The following is an 18,153-nucleotide window of genomic DNA, read 5'->3' as shown; positions in this document are numbered from 1 at the left end:
AAGGAGTTAGATTTCTGTCACTTGTGACCTGACCAGTCCTGATCAGTGATCTGGTCTTTCCCCTACGGAGTCCTGTGGTCGGCTCTCCAGGTACCTTTAAGGTGCATTGCTCCCCCTTCTCTCTGGCTCATGTGCCAACACAGTCATTTCTCTCTTTCACCTTAAAACAGGAAAAATAGGTAAATATTTTCAGAAAGTACTTCATTAAAACCCAAAGAAAAACACAAATAATTGCAAGAAATATAAACAGCATGAAATTGCCCTGTTCCTATCACATCTGATCCTCAACTCAACAGTTAAGCTTTATGAGCCCCCTACTCTAGTCTCTTTATGGCAGTGGTTCTCAAAGAGGAGTCACCAAACTAGAAGCATCAGCATCACCTGAGAACTTGTTACAGATGCAGATTCCCAGGCCTTACCCCAAACCTATGGAACCCAAAGCTCTGGGGATGGGGGCTAGCAACAAGTGTTCGAACAATGCTTGCAGGTGATTGTGATGTAGCCAGGGTTGAGAACCACGACCTCATGATAAATATTTGCCAATATAATAAGACAATAGCCCGAGCTCCTTTTTTTTCTCTTTTTTAAATTTTTTCAATGTTTATTTACTTTTTGAGAGAGAGAGAGAGGGGGCACAGGTGGGGGAGGGACAGAGGGAAAGGGAGACAGAATCTGAAGCAGGCTCCAGGCTCTGAGCTGTCAGCACAGATCCTAATGTGGGGCCTGAACCCATACAACATCATGACCTGAAGGGAAGTCAGACGCTCAACCAACTGAGCCACCCAGGCGCCCCCCCACCCCCACCCCAAGCTCCTTTTCTTTAGACAGTATCAGGGAAAGCCTAGGGTTTGGAATCAAAGAGAATCTGGTGTCACATTGTGAGTCTGCTATATTAGCTGTGACATCCGGGGCCAGCTGATTAACCCCTAACTTCGTTATGGTCTTAAGTTCATTCGCAGGTAAAATTCACTACTTGTTAGGATTGTTTAAGACTGGCAAAATGCCTACCCACCATCCGGCCCAGGGCAGGTATTAAATACAGTCAGGTAACTCTGCCTTTAAAGCCTGCACCTTGGTTCTGTGGCCACAGGTCAGTCCAGCAACAAATGTTTGGTACCTGCAGCCAAATTACTTTCAAAACTAAAAAAGAAGTTCCATAAATCCAGTTCAAATCTCCCAATGCTCCTACTAAATACTCCCCTTCCAGCCACGTGCCAAGACGAAGAGTCCACCTCATTTCTTAACTGATTTTCTGGAATTACCGGCACTCATCACGCCCCAGTGGTCTGGTCTTTCCTGGCTGAGGTTGGAGAAACAGCCCCCCTCTAGGGCATTTCCATCCCCTGCACCTCCAGGGGCCTTCCTTCAGTCTACTTCTTTCTGATGAACCCTAAACAGCCTTTAACTGTATTATAAATACTTTGCGAGTTAATCACATTCAGAAACAATCATCTGCTCGGAGGAACCAATTCAGGAACAGCGGAGTGTAAGACAGACACTTGACCACAGTTTATTTTTTAATTTATTTTTTCTTTAAGTTTACTGTTTTGAATAAGGAATCCGTATCCATGATTAAAAGATTCAAAAAATATAAAAGAGGATATTATGCAAAATTATTCTCTTTCGTACCTCTGGCACTCAGATCCCTACCCAGAGGCAACTATGCTTCCCAGCTTTGTGAATGAACTTTCAGAATAGTCTATGTAAGGAAAAATCATGGGGAAAAAATATATAGTGATATATATATATGCGCATATATATATACGTATATATACACACACATATACATTACTCTGTTTTCCAAAAAAGTAATATATTATACATACCGTCTGCACCAAGAATATGGAAAGCATGGGCAGAGGAAGACTGAGTAACAGAAGACATTCGTAATCTTCAAAGTCCTCTATGGGGATGCTGGCGAGTTTGGATGATATCATCTGCAACGTAAAAGAATCTTATCCTACGTCTCTTGTGTCTCTGGCTACACCCACTCTCTTGATGATTGTATCTGTGTGTGCATGAGTGTGCACGTATGTGTGCCTTACTCTGCAAACCCACAAACACGACCACGCCATCTTTAAGATCAGCGTTGTCAATGACGCCAGCCTGGTCACTCATCCGTTGCAGTTTAGACTTCTAGGCTCCGGGATGAGTTGCCTCTTGAAGGCCCTGTGCTACTGACTGGCTCCCTATTCACTTTTCTCACACCCAAGGCTGTGTACTGGGGACTCACACGTGACGTTGCTCAAGCCTTGAAGCCCAGTCTGCCTGACTGCACACCTCCTCCTCCTGCACCTCTGACGCCACTGACGAGCAGCTGATGGGATCTTAATGTCTCTCCCCATGTTTTACAGTTGGGGAAAATGAGAGGCAGGCCCAGGCCCAGGGAAATGCCCAAAGGCACACGGATAGCAATATACCCTGGCTCAGGACACTGGGATCAGCTTGGGCTTTGCTACACAAGAGCTGTGTTTTCTTGGTTCTGGGGCCTCAGTCTGAGTATCTGGGAAGGGGATGATAATAATTACATACAGAATAATTAAGATTATAAAAAATATATATGCAAAACACTAAATAATGTACACTATAGAATAATAAGCTTTCCAAATTTTAAGTTGCACCCCAATGTTTTTTAAAGAGGTTCAAAAACAAACAGAAAAAATGGGGTGCTTGGGTGGCTCAATCAATCAGTTAAGCATCAGACTCTTGATTTTGGCTCAGGTCATGATCTCCCGGTCGTGAGATGGAGCCCTGCGTCGGGCTCCATGCCGGGCATGGAAGCTGCTTAAGATTCTCTTTCTCCCTCTCCCCAACTCATGCATGTACACTCTCTCTCTCTCTCTCTCTCTGTAAAAAATAAACAAAGGGGCATCTGAGTGGCTCAGTCGGTTGAGTATCTGACTTCGGCTCAGGTCATGATCTCGCAGTCCATGAGTTCGAGCCCTGCATCGGGCTCTGTCCTGACAGTTCAGAGCCTGGAGCCTGCTTCAGATTCTGTGTCTCCCTCTCTCTCTGCCACTCCCCCGCTCATGCTCTGTCTTTCAAAAATAAACTTAAAAAAAAAAAAAAAAGAAGTGGAAGGTATGGGAGAGACAGCCAACTAGTTCCTGGAGCCCAGTGAAGGCTTCCTTCCCTGGAGGTGTGATGAGCAACTAGGAACACCAGACACTTACCTACTTGCCATTGACGTTGTAAAGGGAGAGCCAGGGCGTACGTGACTGCTGCACCAAGGCCAAGCACGAGGTGAAACAGAAACTCACATTTCCAAGCATGTCTCCTCAATCATGCCCCCAGGGATCCCACGGAGCTACTCAATGCCACCGCAGCACTGTGGTCACTTTCATTTCTGGGCTTCCAGATGCACAGGAACACAAGAGTCCCCCTCCTCTGCACCCAGGCCGGTCCTTCCACCTTTCATACTCAGGCCCGGGCATGACCGCTAGATGAAGTCTCCAGAGAAATAAGCCTCTGAGGATAATTTGTCAAGCACGTGATTCGGCGGCAGGGCAGGGAATCTTTCCTGACTTCTGCAGATAGGGGCTTACATCACAGCATGAAATTTGTTTACCCTTATCTTAGCACACAAGAACAAATTATCTCACCCTCGTTATAAATCCAGCAGCACTGCCTCTGTGAGGAGGTTTCCACGTAAATCTCCAGCAAACTCTACTTGGCTGACTGTTCCCTTTGTCTGCTGCCTTTTCCTGGCCCCAGCTCACAGGAACATTAGCCTCACCAGTGGACACGCTGGTTTTCATCTGTAGAGATAACAGAAGAAAAGAAGGCAATCCAGCCGTGACTCTGAAACCTGACAGAAACCCCACCAGGCAGAGCAGAGCGTGTGTCCTCTCTCCCAGCTGAACTGCCATGGGTCCCTGACCCAGAGTGCCACCAAGCCCCAGTGAGATCTGCCCTCAACCTTCTGGGAAACCAGAATTTCCCAGTTTACAGGGCCCCTTGTAGTCTTACTTGTTCAGGACAGGGGCTAGTATGAACAGATGGTCCTGAGTGGGGTGAAGAACCTGTCCAAGTGGGTTTTAAATGGCCTCAGCAGCCATTTAAATAACGTGGATCAAACAGGGGAAGGGGGCCATATAGCTAAAAAAAAATGTGACCGTTGACGGGGTTTTGGGGTGATGGTGGGATTCGGAGCCGATGGTCAAGAAAGAATGCTTGAAGATGTCTTTGGTGCAAAAAGTGACTTTACTAAAGCATGGGGACAGGACCTGTGGACAGAAAGAGCTGCTTTCTTTCTTCTATATAGCTTCAGGTTCAGAGGGGGTTAGGGACAGTGTAAGTCTGTAAGGAATTTTGGAAACAAGGTTTCTAGGACCTTGAGAAGCTAGCTGTTGGTAGGAAAATGTCATTTATTACTGTTTAGTAAAACCTCAGTCATGAGACCCTTCAGATGTATATCAGGGGCCATATGCATGGAGTATAATTGCCAGCATATACTTGGGAGTTAAAGATAAAGGAGATTTGCAAAGGAATTTTTATGTGTTTGAGGAGACTCACAGGATCCTGGGGGGGTCAGGATAATGTTAAGCTAAAATTCCCTTTTGCCCCTAGCAAAGTGTCATCATCGAGGCAGCTGAGCTCCTAGAGGAAGGTCACTCTGCCTGTTTCAAGGACTTGTCAATGGGCTGTAGGCAGTAAGGAAATTTAATTTTTCATTTGCCTTTGTTTCCGCATCACCATGGCCAGCACTCAAACCCCCTTACATCTTGATGAGGGTGTTATTAGGGCTCCAGGAAACGGATTCTATAGGTTGCTGGAGATTAGGCTATGGATAAGATTGCCTTTTTCTTGCCCTTTACTCAATTATCTGTAAACTGAAAGAGACTCCTATCAGTTTAACCATTTATTTTCTGTCCTTTCCTTTGTTCTTAGGCAGCGGGAGTGCCTGAGGAATATCACATATATTTCACCCTCGGGGGGGTGGCGGGGGAGGTGGGTAGGCAGCAGTGCTGGCTTGTGCTTTGCCCTCTGCTTGCCATATGCTCCCTTATCAACCATCAAAGTAAACGTCCTTGGCCTGGATGCTTAGGCCTCAAAGACAATAGGCTGGCTTAGAAAAAAAAAATTTTTTTTAATCATTAACAATAACAATAGCTCCAGAGCCATTACCTTACAATGCAGGGCTCAGTAGGGCTCAGCTCATCTGGCTTTAACTCTCCACATGTATTACCTGGCAGGGCTCACAGTAGCCCAGAGAGGGGTACACTGTTCACACTAAGGAACTGAAGCATAGAGAGGTTAAGTGAGATGCCCAGGGTCACAGAGAAGTAAGAGATAAGAGCTTGATGAAAGCAGGTGGTCAGACTTCAGAGCCTATGTTCTGAGACAGTGCTTCCTACATGCTAACGTGCACAAGAATCACCTGGTGACCTTGCTAAACTGCAGGTTCTGATTCAGTAGGTTGACTAGGAACTGGGGGCCTGGGGGCCTGAGAGCCTGCATTTCCAATGAGCTCAGCTCCCAGGTGAGGACCATGCTGCCAGGTGAAAGACCACACACTGGGAGGAGGGGCAGTCTGACCCAGCACTGATGAGGGAGCAGAGGCAAGCTAGGGGCAAAGCACAAGCTAATAACACCCCCACACCCGGGTGTGGTATATGTGATATTCCTCTGGCACTCCCGCTGCCCAAGAACAAAGGAAAGGGGAAAAAACCCAAATGATTAACTGATCGAGATCACAGTCTTGCAAGACAGGAGTCTCCATCAGTTTATAAATATCTTAGTGAATTACAAGAAAAAGACAATCTTATCACTAGCCTAATCTCTAGACACCTGTAGACTCAGTTTCTGGAGCCCCAACACCACCTTCCCCTCCCTAGTGATACGGGGAAAAAGGCAAGAAGGAAGGGTCAGGTAAAATTAAATTTCCTTATAACTGCAGCCCATTGACAAATACTTGAGGCAAATACAGAGTATAACATTTCTCAGGGAACTCCCTGCCATCATAATGTTAAAGCCTTAGTAGAGGAAAAACACACTTAGCTTCACAATAGCTAGGCCTCTGATGTCTTATGAGTCTCCTGTAGCATAAGAAAGTCCCCCTAGGGGCTCCCTGGTGGCTCAGTCGGTTGAGTGTCAACTTTGGCTCAGGTCATGATCTCAAGGTTTGTGAGTTCGAGCCCCACGTTGGGCTCTGTGCTGACAGCTCAGAGCCTGGAGCCTCCTTCAGATTCTGTGTCTCCCTCTCCCTCTGCCCCTAACCCGTTCGTACTCTGTCCCCATCTCTCTCAAAAATAAATAAACATTAAAAAAAAAAAAAGTCCCTCTGGAGGCCTCCCTTTTGACCTCACCTCCCCCAACTCCATAAGATATAAACAGTGCAGCCCTTCCTGCCCACAGGTCCTGTCCCCTGCTCTAATAAAATCACCTTTTTTGCACCAAAGACGTCTCAAGAATTCTTTCTTGGCCATCAGGTCCGGACACCCATCACTCCAAAACCCCATCAGCACTCTAAAGTGGAATGGGAGTAGGTCCACCAACTGTTACCTGTCCACAGGGAAAGAACAAAAACTGGGAGTGAACCACTCAAAATTCTATAACTATTTGACAACTATTGCATATCTGTAAATCTAATAATCACTTTTTAAAAATTAGGGCTTGTACTCCTGTTATTATTTTTACTTCATTCTTCTGGTAATTGGTATCTATGTTCTTTTGCAAAGGTACCACGCACAAAAAGTTAGAAATTATAAACAAAGCAAGCCAACAAAACAAACAGCCTGGTCGTTCCCCACAGATAATGGGAAAATTCCTTCTTGCAATTACAAAACTGTACTGACCCCCCAATCGATGGGAAGTCTAGGACCATGGGATAAATGTCTGTCTTCCCCACCTCAATTTCGCTTCTCATAGGTTCCATTTTCTCGTGGTTTTTGGAGCATTTCTGGCATATCTAGCCTCTCATGCAGAGGAAAACTGCCATCCATAAATAAAACCCCTCAAGTAATGTGAATTCTGTTTTGTGCCTTCCTATTAGTTTTAGAACATATGCCCAGTCACTCAACCTCTCTGAGGCTCCTTTTCCTCATCTGTAGAAGAAAGCCCACCCACCGTGTGGCAAAATGCGGTGAAATGCTGTAAAGCATGCACAGGGCTTAGTGCAACACCTGGAACTACCATTAGCAATCAATAAAGACCAGATACAATTATTACTGGGGGGGGGGGGGGGGGGAGGGAATCTGCAAGAAATAAATTCATAGCAGGTAGTCAATGACTCCACCAGCATTTTTGAGAAAAATACCCCTGACACTCTGCTAGGCACCGGGAAGGCAAGATGCTGTGTTTCTCTTAATAAAACTAAATTAATTTCTTTTCAACTAAGGAGAGCTGGCACCCAATTTCTCACAAAAGTCTACAACTACGTGGAGATTTTAATCCTAACCACGAGGCAAGAAGAGTGTCCCGAGGCACTGCAAGATGTGTGATCACCAAGCAAAAATGTAATTATTTGTATTCTACTCCAGAAACTTAGGCAGGTAGGTGAACTAACACAGTTTAGGAAGATTTTCAATAACAAGGAAGGAAACAAAGCAGATTTTATTTAACCTTCGGTTGAGCAGAAATCCAGCTAACTAGAGATGGTCAAGGTGGAGTGTTCCTAGTTAAAGGCTGTCATATTCTGCCAGTAACTCATTTACATAATGACCCAGGAGGGAAGAGCCCCTGGGGCTTGTGGACAATGGAAGGAAAGAGGCTGAGTACAGTATTGGTAAATGTTGATCCAGTCCCTGACCATTTGGGCAGGAATTTGTAAATCACGAGGTGAGGGAAATTTGCCAACTGGGAATGGGAATCTTTTCGACCTTGCCAAAATGGCAGACTTCTTCACGCTCAGGTTTGGTGTTGTGTTGAAGTGCCTACGGGGATGTAGCGATTCGGTACAGCACGCTGAAATCCAATTTATTTATCATAGTTGGCATGTCCCCAAAGCTCTAATGACTCAGACCCTCCCACAGTAATACGTTCATTTGTCAAATTAGTCAGGGTCCCCAGGTTGTTTCTTTTTGCCTCTCCCTGGGCTATCCTGATATAGAAAGTTCAGGTTCCTTTTCCCAGTGGGGCCAACTTCGATCAGGCTGCTACTGAAATCAGTATGGGTGTGCTAAATCCTAAGAAACCAGTCTGAAAACCTTGAGCTAGCTGCTCTGGGTAAAGCATGCCCACTTAGAGGAGGAGGAAGAGGAGAAAGAAACACTTAAGGGGTGCATTTTGCCTTACCAAGAAGCTCCTTCCTGTTGTTGTCACATCAGTGGGGCAAATAGTGGTTGGAGCACCGGGGTTCCGGGTCCAGTGAGACTTGTATTCAGACCTGTCTCGGTCCATATTCTGTTGGTTGGCTGCTTTGCCAGCTCTGTGATAGGGACGGGTCCCTTTAGATGGTGCACTTTCCTCAGCTATACAGTGAGTATTAGACTCCTGATAGAACCTGCCCTGTGAGGTTGTGAGAAGGGTTAACCAGATAATGATTACAAAATTACCACAGTCCCTGGCACAGAATGAATTCTCCTGCTACCTCAGAGATAGGATCTCATCGTTTTGCTAGTTCATAGTAAAGAGTAGTATAACACACTGTCCCAAAAGATGTCACTTTGGCACAAGGATTGAGTTGAAAGCAACTGAGAAGAAGCAGATATAAGAAAAGTTCTCTGCCCTCTACCTCTCTGCCTGAAAACAGAACATAAATCCCCCTCGTTAAGGTGTCCCCTTTCCCCACTTCCTGTACCACTGGAGTTAAGATGGCACTGAGGAAATTTCCATTAGTTTCCCCATATATTTGCCTTCCCACAATTTGCTTCCCCTAGAAGCTCAAAGTCCTTTTTCTTTGTCACATCACTTCTCTACAAAATTACTATACTTTGCTAAGATGTTATACAAGCCCAGGTTCCAACCACCCTTTTGATCTACTCATCACAGAGCACTCCTGTGTAGATGCGTGAAGCACACGTTAATAAGCTTTTATTTGTTTTTCTCTTGTTAATCTGTCATTTGCCAGTCTAATTTGAGGACCCCAGCCAATGAACCTAAGACAGGTAGAGCAAAATCAGTTGCTTCCTCCCCTACAATAGCTACGTACGGAGTGATTATAGCTTCTCCAGTTTGCAAACGCTAGGTAAACATAGCTATATAAGCTTATATAACTTATCCTTTGGGCTCAGTCTCTAAATATACTTCGTCTGGCATCCCCAACTGCGTTTAGGACTCTGAAGACAAAGGCTTAATTCCATGCATTCATTAATCCGTTACTTAAAAAAAAAAAAGTTTACTAAATACCTCCTGAGCTGTTCAGTAGACGCTAGTTGGTGTGATGGAGCCGTGAGCATCCGAAGGGCAAATATTAGGTTTTGTTCCCTCTGCATAGCAAGGGAGAACAACGGATGGCATAAAGTAGGCATTCAATATGGATTCCTGGAGCTGCACTGCCAGGCACAGGGGCTCACTGCCATGTGGAGCAGTGCACATTCAGCCCCTGCCACAGGGCCCAGGGCAGGGCTAGCCCGCAGGCGGGTCCTCACCATGTAGAGGGAGAACTCCATCCCATCTTTCGCTCCCGTAGTCTAGTCCGAGAACTCAGCCACCAAACTGGCAATCAACCCCAATGCCGTGAACTTTAGCAAAACCCTTTCTTGATATTTGTTCTCCTTAATAGGTCCTTATTGTATTCCTTTCTTTTTTTTTTTTTCTTTTCTTTTCTATTTCTCCTACTTCACCCATTTTACTCCATCTGCTTCTTCCTGGTTCCCCTTCACACCTGGGTTTTACGAACTGAACACACACTTGAAACTCAAAATCATTTTTTGGAAGAAATGCTTCTCCTGAGTCACACCAAACGAGAATATCAGGCTAATCCAAAGAAGGGTGTATTTACTCAGCACATATTTGTTAAGCATCTACTGTGTGTAGGACACTATACTGGACGACGAGGGTTCAATAGTGACACATCAGTCTAGATTCCTTGAGACACAGGCAATGATGAAATAAGCAAATATAATCACTACTGTAATAAGTGTTATGTAGGAAACAAACAAGCTGAGGAAGGGTGAGGTGTGTAACAAGCTAGTTAGCAAAACCCCCTCTAAGGACTTGACTTAATTGGAGGCATAAAGAAGACAAAGGATTTAGCTTTGTTTAGAGTGGAATTCTAGAACATTCCAGGTCCAGGGAATGGATCTGTCAAGGCCTGAGGTAATCAAAAGCCTGGTGTTGACAGGAAACCAAGGACTGACGTGGCTGGGACATACGTAGTGGGTAAGTGGGAAACTGAGAGGACATGATGTCGGAAGGGTGCCGAAGAGTCAGATTCATGAATGAATGCAAAGGTAACAGGTGAGGGCCTCATCACCCACAGGTGGGACCAGGGGGAACGTGGAGTATGAAGACAAAGGAACTCTGCCATACTGGTTACTATCTGGGCCTGCTGGGCAGCTAGCTAGAGGTTACCCCTACTCTGTGGCACTGTTTTATGTCTGACTCTTGACTCCGCAAGGCACTAGCTGTGTTGCCATGGGCAAGATCCTTGAGGATAATGATAACAATGCCTACCTCGTAGGTGAAGGTCTTAGAATGGTGCTATGCATAGTAAGCATCTCACAGACGTTAGCTGCTACGATCTTATTTATTTGTTTGTTTACTACCACCTCTGTGAATTCTCCATCATTTGAGGTGTATGTAATCATCAAGCTCAAAGGCTCAGAAACCAACCCTAACAACTCACGGACAGTGGAGGGACTTAGCCCACAGAGTCAGAGGCATAAAGCCAGCCCCTCACCTCTCAGCTTACTGACTGACAAAAGGAAATATAATTATTAAGTCAATTTGTATTCTTTGTAAGCATGTCTTATGTGAGTCCCCAGATGCCTCTCAGAAGGTTGCTTAGCTGGCAGGGAGTAGCACATGCTCAGTAATGTTAATGGCTGGTGTCCGGGCTCTGTAAAAAATATCTTTTGTTTAACCCAGGAGATCTAAGATATCACAATTTCAACATGTAATCACTCAGAAAAAAAAAAAAGTAAGATATTTAAATTTTTTGTGTCATAGTGTAAGATTGGTGTGCATTTTACATTTACAACCCATTTCAGTTCAGACCAGTTACAATTCAGGTGCTCAATAGCCACATAGGACAGGTGGCTACCATGTTGAACAGGACAGAGCTATAATTTCTTGGTGCAATTAGCTGCATTACCTGTGCTTAACTTCTTAATCCCTCTGAAATTCAACTGTCTCGTAGAGTGCCTGGCACACATAGGTGTTTAGTAAATTTTATAAGTAATTGCTTATCTCTAAATTAAGAACAATCTTTTCCATGTGTCAAACACAGTTCTGGAAGCTGAGGATACCTCAGTGAACAAAACAAGGATCCCTGACTTCATAGAGCTTATGCTCTAATTAGGAAAGGTAATAAACAAAAATAATTAACAGAGAAATTAAAGTAGAATCCTAAAAGGTGACAAATGAGTTGAGTGATCAAGAAATTGATCAGGAAAGAATAAGGGGTATGTATGGGAAGCCATCTGGAATTTTAAATAGAGTTGTCAGGGAAGGCATACGAAGAAGCTATCATCTGAGTTAAGACCTAGCACACCATGAAGATATCTGGGGGGAAATGTTCCAGGTAGAAGGAACAGCAAATGTTAAGGCTGTGAGAGAGGAGCATGCCCATCACAGGAGAGGAATAGTAAGGTGCCCGTGTGTCTGGAGGTGTGCGTGAAGAGGTGCCAGAGAGGTAATGGGGAAGGCGGGCCAGGGCTTTCGGGACTATTTTAGGGACTTTGGCCCTTCTCCAGGGGAGATAGGGAGCCACAGGAGGGTTTTGAGCAAAGGAGTGATCTGGTTTGGCTCATAGTCTCATGGGATTGCTGGGGGCTGCTGGGTTGTGAACAGATTATAGTGGGGTGAGTTCCCCATGGGGTTCCCTTGGTCCCAGGCCTAGAAGTGGCTTGGGGAAAGCAGACAGAAATTGACCAACCAGATTTGTTGAGCCCTGTGCTCCAAATCCTGGGTGGGTGGTCCCCCTAATCTGTCCTGAAAAAAGCCAAGCTGAACAAATGCTGCCTTCCTCTCTCATGTCATCCCTTTTCCCTGGAAGCATGAAGAATGCCCAAGGAAAGAAAAGGGGGTTGGGTTCTCTGTGCTAAAGCTTTTCTCATTATTGACAGCCTTGTCTCCTCTCTAAATATCTCATCCTCCCCATTTTGCACAAGAAGTGCAAAATAAGATTCTTAGAATTTAGACTTTTTTTGAAATCTCTACATTTGGATTTGCAGAGATGCCAATATTTGGATTTATGGAGCTGTAATTTAAGCCAGTCTCTCCCCTGGAACCGCCTGGTGAAATGCATCTTTCATGAGGCTTCTGCAGGAGCCCAGCTACAAGCTCAGACTCCCGAGCACAAATCAAACTCTCCGGTTCAACATCAACAGTATGTTGTCAGGGGCCTCCCAAAACAGCAAGGATCTGGGGGGGACAGGCCTCCGTGTTTTCCCACTGGTGAGCCCTCTTCTGGAAAAAGGATTCAAAGCTTCCTTGCAGTTTGGCCACAGGGTGAATGAATGCACGGAGAGCTGATGGTTTGGGGTGGGTGGGGTGGGTAGCCGCCCCAGAGTCCTTCTCGGGGCATCTGGTCTTCATACCTACCCACAGGGCAGACTAGCTGTGGCCCAGCCTGCTGGGGAGACCCCGCTCTGATTGTCTGGGGGCGGGGTGGGGGGAGGGGACGCAAATAAAATATGGGAGCCGAGGAAAAGGATGCCACTCCCACTAGGCGGCCTCTGTGATTCCTTCCTTAATCTGAAGGTCAAGGAATAATTCAGTTAAAGTGCAAAACTCCTGCAGGTTTTAAAGCCCAAGAGAGCCAGCCTAGGAGGGTGGGAAGAGCAGCTCACAGGGGAAGAGAGACCCAGCCCTTGCCTCCTGCGGAGGAGCCCATTACAAAAAGAGAAAAAAGAATGAATGCCAAAGCAGGTTATCTGTGTTGTCTTTTTCATGGGCTGGCCCTGCTCTTGCAGTTGCTGCTGTGTGTATACAACCTCACCTCTGTGAGGTAGGTCTGGACTAAAACACCTGACTCACCTTGCTCCTGTCCCATCCCTGCTCCACCCCCGGCAACACCCCACGAACGCCCTTGATTCAGGGAGGGCAATGACATCCATGTAGGGCAGCCAACTGTCCCAGTTTGCCTAGGATACGGGACTTCCCGTGCTAACATGGGGATCGTCACAGGCACACCAGGACAAGGTGGTCACTCTACATCCAGAGGACATACCAGCCCACACCCTGGCCAATGTCTGAAGGAACATATATGCTGGTGTTCCTCAGGCAGTTTGATGCAGCATGGAAAGTAGACTTGGAACCAGCCGGATTTGGATTTGAATCCAGCTTCTCTCACTTACAGTCAGCAAGATTCAGATCCCTGGGCCTTTGAGTGCTCATCTGGGAAATGTGAAAACACAGGATTAGTATGGAAATTTAGGAAGACCATTCCCATGACAAATGGTTATCTTTTTCCTTCCCATATTAAAATCATCATCTGGCTCTTACATGATGTGTGAATAATGCCTGGCATCTCCACAGTCTTTAGGGTTTACAAGGTACTTCCACATAAACGGTCTCACTGGAGGATTCATAAGACAAGGAGTAGCATCAGCCCCATTTTAGAGACTGGGAAAGGAGGCCAAATGGAGAACAGAGGCTCCAAGGTCATATACCTGGCAAACAGGATGCCAGCCCAGGTCACCTGTTTCCATTCTGCTACCGCTCACTTCTTACAATCTCAACAAAACCTCAGCAGTGGGTAACAGGTGCAGGTAAGTCTGGGAGTTTCCCCAAATAAGAAGGTGTGGAGGAACCTGTTTTCCAGCAAATTCTCTCAGCTATCTGCTGCCACTGTAAGCCTGGGGCCCAACCCCAGGGGAACAGGCAGAGTTCCAGACTGCCTAATCAGATAATTCTGCCCTCGTGCTCCTGTTTTCTACATTCTTGGAGTGAGCCATTCAAACCACTACACCTGCAGAGTCTGTGCCCATGCCTTGTCAGGTAGAAATGTCAGCTCTCGATTATTCCCTGCTGCTCTGGACAGGGATACTGTGAGAGTGACTAACTGGCATTCAACACAGCTTGTTTTTATTGAGCGTCTCCTCCAAGAAGGTGTGTGGGATGTGACATTTTGGGTCACTGCCGGGCTGGGGGGATGAAGCTATGGTGTGGCTGAGAATCCAAATGCAATGAACATGTCTTCAGTGAGTGGCTGCTCTTTGGGAAGATGCCTTCACGGGGCTTCATCCTTTGCCTGCCAGGCTCCATTTGCACGGAGTGCCTTTTCTCACGCAGCCTGGCCCCTCTACTGGACGTGCGTCCTCTCCCATACTTTTCCGGTCCATTTTCCAAGGGCCTTCAAACTTGAAAGCCTCCCACCTCTCTGACTGTACCTCCCAACCCAGCCCCTTGCTCGCTGGCTCCTGAACATCCCAATTCCTTCCCACCTTGGTTAGGAATGTGAAGGGAATGCCAAGGCCAGCTCAAGTTCCCCTTCCGCAGGAGTCCATCTCTGACCATCTTATCCAAAGTAGGTCACCACCCCAACAGCCTCTCTGTAGCCACAGTTAATCCCATTACCCTATTTTAGTTTCTTCATGGCCCTTATCTCTCAGAAATCCTAATTCATTGACTTACTTGCCACCCCTCCCCCTGTCAGTGTATAAATGCCATCAGAGAAAGGACTTTGTCTACTGCATTTTGTCTCTGGTGCCCAGTAAAATCAGCAAAACTCAAGAATTTGTCAAATCTTAAAACAAAGTGGTTATGAGCACAAGCCTCGAAGTCAATGGGACCTGTGAAACTGTCCCGCTTGCTGGGAGAAGTCATCTAGCCTATCTAAATTTAATAGAATAGTAGAGTCAAGAGCTCACTGGTCATTGTCATTACTAATCTAGAGTTGTGTCACCCCCATGAGTCCAACACCCTTGATGGCAGGCATTTTGACACTCATTTTTATACCCACATGCCTTGAAACTTCTCAACACCCTCTACTTCCTCTTCCTTCAGGACATGTCATACTGTCCTAAGAAGTCTACTTATTTCTCTGTCTCCTCCACTACACTGAGTTCCATGGGGACATGAATATGTATAAAACCTGGTTTGGTGCCTGTTGAACTTGTAGAATGAATATGTGGTGGGTAAGACAAGGAGGTACCTAGTAGGTCTTCGAGAAATAGGTTTTCAATCAAGCTCTCCCTAGAAAAGACATTTTAAGTACAGGAATCAAAGAATAATACCAGGTGGTATATGATCCACTGCTGAATTATATACAATGAAGTGATAAAAGGGATAGTGGTAGAATTTGAATGGCAGAGATGGCCAACAATCTCCCGGGATTCTCCGGGCCGATCAAGGAACCAGGTAGGTGAGGTGGTAGGACAGGATTGGGGCCAAGTAGAGTCTACATCTCGTCTCCAAGGCAACCATCACTTAGTTCTAGCTCTTTGATGTTATCATGGAACGTGGGCCTGATGGGCTCATATAGTTAGTTTTTTCAAGTGAAGTTGGAAATCTAAACATGAGATTTCCCAAGTGTAATTAATTAAATGATTATTGGAGACGAGCAAAGTATGTTGGGGAGCCCTATACAACCTCTGACCAAGATGATCAGATGGCAGTTGGGACCCCCAAACAGGAATTAACAGAAGCTACCCAGGAGGCAGGTGATGGCCAAGGTTCCAGCAATGCATCCATCAAGCATTTATTGGGCACTTACTAAGTACCAAGCAAGCATTGGGATATAAAAATGACTCAGCACAAGTTTTCTCTGAGACTTTATAGTTGGTCAGTTGAAGAAACATTGCTGAGCCACTATCACATACCTGAACAGAGCTCCTCAAGACAAGGGGACAGACATCCAGACAACGAGGTGTGGTTTCCTAATTATTAGATCTTTGTCCCAAAGTGCTGGCAGCAAACTGTCATACCACCGCATCCTTCTATGGATTCTCCCATCCCTAGCCAACCTACCTACCCAGTAGCAGCTAAGAGCAAAGTGGCCTTATCACTGCTGGTGCCTGTTGAACTTGTAGAATGAACGTGTGGTGTATAAGACAAGTCTCCCAGTCTAATAGACATGGGATGAGTCACCATTGCCTCTAGAAGCCTAACCCCTCCCTATAAAATGGGTACCTACATTGACACAAAGCTTTCAGGTAACAGCAGCACCTCATTACATGTGCCTCAGGCTGTTCAGAAAATATTTAAATTTAATCTTCACAGTAGGCACACAGAAGTCTCTTTTTGGTCTAACTTGTACTGTGATTTTAGACTTGCTGAAGGACTAACTTCCATCACAGCCCCACCAATATTGATCGTTCGGGCTCAAAAGGACCTAAGTAGATTGATTTTTTTTTTTTTTTTCTCTCTCAAACTAAAAAGGATCGCAGTTACGTTAGTATATGCCTGTTTCCACTGGTTGGTATGCACACTGAATAAATAATAGCGTTACCTGGAAAAATTTAGTTAAAAGAAACAGTGATGGAAAACAGGGTAGAAGAGGTCTTAAATTGCATTCTTAATTCCACCACGCATTAGTCTGGTGTTCCAGTGACTGCCTAAGCTTGTCTATTAACAATGCCCCACCCCCACTCCAATCTAGACCTATTCTTTTTTAAAAGACAAAGAACATTTTGGTAACCTGCATCTTAGGTACAAACAAAACAAAACACAAAACACACATACACAAAGAAACAAAAAGCAAAATCAGCATGGAGGAAGTGTCCCCTGGTAGTGAAGGTTAATAGGCAATGCTCCTCTCCTGTCACTTCCTTCTGTAAACCAGCAAATAGGAAATACATCTAGGAGGGGCCTCTGCTAATTTGTTTTGAATTTAAGGACAATTAGACAATCCCTATGTCCCCTAGCCCCAAGAAAAACAAGGAGAGCTGAATGCTTTCTCTCACTACCGGATGACCTGGTAACATTCGAAACAAAGAGATTATGAAATCAACTTTGTGCTAACTTCCAGGGACATCTAATAAATGGAGCGCAGGGCTTGAAAGCAAGCCAGCAACTTAGTCTTTGTTCTGTTTTATTCTGTTTCCTTTCTGTGAACTTTTTTTTCCCGTTCTGGGAACACCTCTAAACTGAGCTGTCCTAGCAAAACATTCTTTTCTGTGACCTCTGGCAAGAAATACAATCTAGAGAAGAGAAGAGAAGAGAGAAAAAAGAAAAGAAAAGAAAAGAGAAAAGAAAAGAAAAGAAGCAAACGTCTGTTTACTACCTAATGACTATTCCTCCCTCTCCAGGTACTCTAGGAAAGAAGAGAAGAAACACAACAAACACCAAACTCTTATTTTCTCTCTCATCTCTGCAAAGGCAGGTGGCGTATGCCTTCCAATTTCTTTTTAAAGCCATCAGCTGGGAAAAATACAAACTGAGCAAGCAGCAAAGACCCCCCACTGCAAGCCTTTGCTCTAAGAAGGCAAGTAGGATTCCCAGTGGCTAGCGCAGACGGCGGCGATCAGTGTCAACCAGCCCGCCCGCCCGCCGGCCGGTTGATTACTTACCAGTTGGATTTAAACCCGCTCCGACGTGGGGGCGTGGTCTGGGCGGAGCCTCGCGGCCCGGGTGGGCGGGGCGGGGGCGGGGATCCCGGAGGCTCTGCGCCGTGTGGGAAAGACCTGGGCTCCGGGAGCAAGCGTCTGTCTCTTTAAATGCCAGGGGCTGCGCTCCCGCCCGGGGAGCCCGGAGCCGGATCTACAATCCCGTCCCTCCCGCTCCGGCGCTTGTTGCTCGCCGGGTCCGAGCCGGAGCTGCCGCCGCCGGGCAGTCTGGCTGCTTCCTTCTCCGCCTTCTCGCGTCCCACCTACCCCCGAGAGCAGGTTGAGGGGGAACAGGAGTCCCTGCAGGAGGGAGGGGGTCGGTGTAAACAGGTATTGCCCCCCACCTTCATATCTTGGGGCGCTACGTACCCGCGGGGGCAAGACATGCGTCGCTTCCCGCTGCCCAGCCTCGCTGCCACCCGCGCCTGGAGAGGAGGGATTGCGGATCCCGCACCTGCAAACTCACCCTAGAAGTCTCAAGGTGCGGTTGGGGGGGAGGGAGGGGTAAACTCCCCAAGGCCTCCACCTCTCTGCGGGTGAGTTTTCGCCGGTAACCCGA

General features: G+C 46.2%; 1 protein-coding gene and 1 long non-coding RNA gene across 13 annotated transcripts in view; one reads left to right on the top strand and one right to left on the bottom strand.

Moving 5' to 3' along the window:
* Positions 1–829: 829 nt before the first annotated feature.
* LOC131494619 (uncharacterized) lies at positions 830–17,667 on the bottom strand. 2 transcript variants are annotated; one of them, XR_009253493.1, is made up of 5 exons: positions 17,559–17,665; positions 8,236–8,448; positions 6,386–6,504; positions 3,603–3,758; positions 830–1,937 (listed from the first exon to the last, which is right to left on the bottom strand). It is a non-coding gene; the product is annotated as an uncharacterized LOC131494619 (long non-coding RNA). The 2 variants fall into 2 exon arrangements; XR_009253492.1 differs by lacking the exon at positions 8,236–8,448 and having other exon boundaries at positions 17,559–17,667.
* A 27-nt stretch (positions 17,668–17,694) lies between these two features.
* Positions 17,695–18,153, top strand: part of LRATD2 (LRAT domain containing 2) — a 131,817-nt gene continuing 131,358 nt past the window's right edge. For 8 of the 11 annotated variants that reach the window (XM_058699050.1, XM_058699049.1, XM_058699047.1 and 5 more), the window contains exon 1: positions 17,696–18,075. The gene's annotated coding sequence lies outside the window, so the exon portion shown is untranslated. Of the gene's footprint in view, positions 18,145–18,153 lie in introns of all 11 variants that reach the window. The other 3 variants (XM_058699058.1, XM_058699055.1, XM_058699056.1) reach the window with 3 other exon arrangements.

This window comes from Neofelis nebulosa, chromosome 14, assembly GCF_028018385.1.
Source record: "Neofelis nebulosa isolate mNeoNeb1 chromosome 14, mNeoNeb1.pri, whole genome shotgun sequence".
NCBI classification, from domain to species: Eukaryota; Metazoa; Chordata; class Mammalia; order Carnivora; family Felidae; genus Neofelis; species Neofelis nebulosa.
The sequence above is the reverse complement of the archived record's forward strand: the minus strand, read 5'-3'. Positions and strand labels throughout refer to the sequence as shown.